This window comes from Pongo abelii, chromosome 22 (assembly GCF_028885655.2).
Source record: "Pongo abelii isolate AG06213 chromosome 22, NHGRI_mPonAbe1-v2.0_pri, whole genome shotgun sequence".
Taxonomy (NCBI): domain Eukaryota; kingdom Metazoa; phylum Chordata; class Mammalia; order Primates; family Hominidae; genus Pongo; species Pongo abelii.
This window is the reverse complement of record NC_072007.2, coordinates 2,689,797-2,694,796: the sequence shown is the minus strand read 5'-3', so window position 1 is coordinate 2,694,796 and position 5,000 is coordinate 2,689,797. Positions and strand designations below refer to the sequence as shown.

At 59.0% G+C, this 5,000-nt stretch overlaps 1 long non-coding RNA gene across 2 annotated transcripts; it reads right to left on the bottom strand.

The window, feature by feature from the left end:
* Window positions 1-1,517: 1,517 nt before the first annotated feature.
* On the bottom strand, window positions 1,518-2,899 carry LOC134760839 (uncharacterized). Of its 2 annotated transcripts, none has more exons than XR_010138842.1 (3): window positions 2,620-2,899; window positions 2,170-2,266; window positions 1,518-2,013 (listed from the first exon to the last, which is right to left on the bottom strand). It is a non-coding gene; the product is annotated as an uncharacterized LOC134760839 (long non-coding RNA). The 2 variants fall into 2 exon arrangements; XR_010138843.1 differs by having other exon boundaries at window positions 1,524-1,988.
* Between the last annotated feature and the right edge of the window lie 2,101 nt (window positions 2,900-5,000).

Genomic DNA, 5,000 nt, shown 5'->3' with positions numbered 1-5,000 from the left:
GGGAAGAAGGAAAGGAAAAAGAAGAAAGAAAGAAAGAAGAAAAGAGAAGAAAAAAGAAGAAAAGAGAAGGGAAGAAAAGAAAGGAAAACGGGGAGGGGGCCTATGTCCTCGACCGGTGACCGCCCAGGATACAGCGGGTCACGGCCGACCGACCGAAGCCTCGACCCGCGGGGCCTCAAGCGATCTTCTCCTCATCGCAGCCTCTCAGCCGCGACGACAGGCGGCCATCACCAGGCACAAGTCACCTTCTAATAACATTACGATTCTATCGAGACAGGGTCTCGCTCCGTCATCCAGGCCGGATCGCCGTGGCACGATCTCAGCTCATCGCAACCTCGGCCTCCCCGGTCGGAGCCACTCGCCCGCCCCAGTCTCCCGAGCAGTCGTGATCCCAAGCCCAGGCCACCAGGCCCGGCTCACCGTTCTGTTTTTCAGAGAGACGGGGTTTCGCCGCGTCGGCCAGCGCGGTCGGTCTGGAACTCCCGGCCTGAAGCGATCCAGCCGCCTCGGCCTCCCAAAGTGCCGGAGTGACAGGCGTGAGCTACCGTGCCCGGCCCAGACCGTCTCGTTCATATATCATAGAGAAGGGGTTTCGTCAGCCGACGGGTGGAGGGCGGGGTGGGTTTCACTCAGCCTGCGTACCGGGGAAAGGGTAAGTGAGTGTGCTTTGTGAACTAGATACGGAAATCGTGTGTGTGTGTGTGTGTGTGTGTGACAGAGAGAGAGAGAGAGAGAGACCGACGAATCCCACCATGAGGACCCGGAAACGGTGTCCGATTTGGGTCCCCGTGTAGTCACCTGTCTGTGTGTAGGTGACTGAGGATTCCACAAATGAAGGTCATCAGTATCTATGGAGCTGTTTCTCCCTCTCATGCGTCTCATCCGTGTGGTGGAGAAAGGGGAGAAAAGTGGTCGTGACGGGAAGTCGTCTTCACGCCCGAGGAAGCCGAAGGCAGGCCGAGGGGAAGGAGGGCATCCCACGTGACAGCTCCACCCCCGCGCACCCTTTCCAACGCCGGGGCCGCCGGTCCACCCTGTACGACAACCCACCCCCAAGAACAGCACGGTCCGGAGCGGTCCAGTCTCATCCCATCCGGCCCACCCGGGGCATCCGGCGGAAGTGTTCACCGGAGGGTCGGAAAGCAGCGTCCACGCGGTTCCCCCGGGGTCTCCCAGCAAAGGCCAGCCGGGGGAGGGTAGCGGGACGTGACGGGGGCGGGGGGCATCCGCCTCAGAGCTCCCCGGAAGGCGGCGGGTAGCCGGCGGGGGACGCCGAGCCAGAGAGGTCCGGCGGGATCTAGATCCGGAAGCCGCGTCGGTCCTCTCCCACAGCTCTCCTACGGAAAATGCCACGGCGGCGGCGGGAGCCTCGGCCGGGGGAGAAGCGGGGACAAGGGGGAGAGGGAAGGAGGCCCTCGGGAGGATTCAGCCACGAAAACCCACTCAGCCAAGCTCCCTCCGTCTCTCGGGGTCCAAGGGACACCCCGGGAGACGGCAAGAGACAGGTTCACTCCGTGCTTTTCACCTCCGTCTTTATTTTTTTCATCTTTTCCATTTTACAAGAGGTGCTCATCTCAACAACCAGACGGTGGGTGTGACGGGAGAAGCATCAAGGGCAGGAGTTGGAGACCAGCGTGAGCAACTGAGCAACACAAGTAGGAGAGCCCAGCTGAAAGAGATGAAAAAGGAGGAGGAGGAGGACGAGGAGGACAGGGGGAGTGGGTGGGGGGAGGAGAAGGAAAGAAAAGAAAAGAAAAAGAAAGAGAAAAGCAACCACCAAGAAAGTTAAAATCGTCCAACGTTCGGAAGCTCAAGACCAGGCTGACCAAGACAGAGAAACCCCATCTGTACTAAAAATATAAAAGTCAGCCGGGCACGACGGCGCTTCACCGTCATTCCAGCTCCTCGGGAAGGCCAAGGCAGGAGGATCACTCGAACCCGGGAGGCGGAGGTCGCAGCGAGCCGAGATCACGCCATCGTAGTCCACCCTGGGCGACAAGAGTGAAACTCCGTCTGGAGGGGGAGGGGGAGGGGGGAGGGGGAGGGGGGAGGGGGGAGGGGGATGGGGGAGGGGAGATCGGTGAGACGCGTCTCAAAATTTTATCTGTTCGCATTCCGCGTGCATAAAACGGAAAGAACCGACCCACGAGAAATACGACCAGAGCGTACCGTGCCCACGCGTGTCATCCCAGCACTGTGGGAGGCCGACGTGGAAGGACGGCCGGAGCGTAGACGTTTGAGATCACCTCGACGTGTGAGACGACACCTGCAATAATAATAATCATAGTTTAAAAAGCGATCACGTGTGCCCAGAGCATGGACAACAAAGCGAGAGCACACCCGTACTAAAAAGAAGACGATTGACAGGCAGGCAGGCAGGCAGGCAGGCAGGCAGGCAGGCAACTATAGAATGAGCCAGGTGCAGCGTCTCACGCCTGTCACAGCAGCAGCGCGGGCGGCCGAGGCAGGCAGGCGGATCGCTCGAGAACAGGAGTCCGAGACCAGCCCGGGCCACACGACAGAACGCCGGACCCCATCTCACTCACATACACACATACACAGATACCTGCCTACCTACCTACGGAAAACATGAGATATGAGAAAGAACATAAAAGTCACCCGGTGTGGTGGTGCACGCCCATAGTCCCAGGAAACGGGGACGGGAGGGATGAGACGCAGGACGGCCACTCGGTCGGTCGGTCGAAAGCGTTGAGGCTGGGGTGATCCCGGGCGACAGAGGCAGGGAAGGAAGGAAACCAATGAAACAAGCAAGCAAACGATGAACATGACAATGACCTAGAATAACCCATGAGAATAAAGAAGCAAATAAGAGGGTACGAATAAAGCTAAAAGGTAAGGTAATGAAGATGACAATCCACCGTTTTCTCTCCAGCCCAGCCCAGCCCAGCCCAGCCCAGCCCAGCCCAGCCCAGCCCAGCCCAGCCCAGCCCAGCCCAGCCCAGCCCAGCCGGAGTGGAGGCGCGCGATCACAGCCCACGTTCGCCTCTGCCTCCCGGGCTTAAGAGATCCCTGTAGTCCCATCCCAGCTACTTGGGAGCCTGAGGTCACCAGAGCCCAGAGTGAGAAGATCAGGCAGGCCCCAAAAGAAAAGGAAATAAATACACGAACATTGTTAATCCATAATAAACGAAGGATATACATATACAGGTATATGTAAATGACATGGGTTTTTACGTCATACACGTTCATCCATTAAAATTAGCATCTATCCTATACACATGTATGAATGATGGAAATGTCTAGTTTTATCACTAGATATTTTCGTCGGTGTAGGTACGTGTCCGTGTGTCCATATCTACGTATCTATCTATCTAGATAGATATATGTATGTTCACACACAGCAGCGTGGAGAAAAGAAGATTGAAAACCAGAAGGAATCGGTCGGGCGCGGTGGCCGACGCCCGTACTCCCGGCACGCTTTGGGAGGCCGAGGCGGGGGGAGGGGGTGGGGGGAATCGCTAGGTCAGGAGTTCGAGACCAGCCCGGCCAATATGGTGAAATTCCGTCTTCGCTCAAAATACAAAAACTGCTGTTCGCTTGAGAGCCCTGGAGGCAGCGGCGGCGGCGAGCCGAGGAGGCACCAACGCGCTCCAGCTCCAGCCTGGGCGACAGAGCGAGATTCCGTCTCCAGAAAGAAGGAAGAAGGAAAGAATGGGGGCGGCGGGGGGCGGCGAGGAAAACCACCCACCCCCCCACCCCCACACGACCAAAAAAAAACAAGAGGGAGTATTACTGGCCGACGGCAACAGCGACTCCCTCCCTCTTAAAAGTCCCGCGGACGCAAACTCCAAATGGGGCAGAGAAAAATGTAGGAGAGGGAGTTCCGCGTGGTCCCAGCTCCACCGAAGGCCGAGGCCGGTGAAGGGCACCCGCGCGTGAACGGGGATCGGCGCCCTCGCAGCGATCCACCGCAGCCCGCGGAGGGAACGGCCAGCGGCCGGCCTGCCGGTCGACCCGGGACACGGCGGGCCGCCTGCCGAGTCCGGGGCTCGCGGGCGGCCGCCGATCGACCCCGGAGGTCCGAAACAGGAGCGGCCGCCAGCCGAGGTCGCCCGTGTGTGGGGACGCCCCGGGCCTCGCCGCCGCCCGCTTCCCGCCACCCTCGGAGGAAAGAGGGGGAAGGACGCACGAGGGCCGGGACCCCGGGTGGGCGACCCCCTGGCCCGGGCGGCCACCCCCGGGACGGGGGCCGGCGGGCCACGGACCCGGCTCGGCGCGGCCGCCTCCGCGGCTCCCACCCACGCTCCCCGAGCTCCGTCCCAGCCCGGAGCGGACGAGCCGCCCCGGCGGGGAACGGGGAGGAGGCGGGAGCCGAAGAAGCGGGGCGCGCCGACCGGGGACGCGCGCCCGCCCCCCCACAGCCCCGCCCCGCCCCGCCCCGCCCGTGGTCGGCGGGGAGGGAGGAAGACGAACGGACGGACGGACGGCGCCGGACGCGCACGCCCCGCCGGGCCCCGAGACCAGGCAGGCCCAAAAAGGAAAGAAAATAAACGAAAATGGTTAATAAATAATAAACAAACGAAAGAAGGAAGGAAGGAAGGAAGGAAGGAAATACATATACAGGTATATGTAAATGAAATGGGATTTTATGTCATACATGTTCATACATGAACATCTATAAGCATGTCTTAATTATGGAAATATATAGTTTTATCAGTAGATATTTTTGTCGGTGTATGTATATATGTATGTATGTACATATCTGTCTCTATCTACATCTATAGGTATAGATATATCTCTCTCTCTATATAGATATATCTTATACCTATAGACACATATACGTATGTTCACACACCGCAGCGTGCAGAAAAGATTGAAAAAAAGAAGGAATCGGCCAGGCGCGGTGGCTGAGGCCCGTGCTCCCGGCACGGTTTGGGAGGCCAAGGCGGTGGGGAGGGGGGGCGGTGGATCGCTAGGTCAGGAGTTCGAGACCAGCCAGGCCAATATGGTGAAATTCCGTCTTTGCTCAAAATACAAAA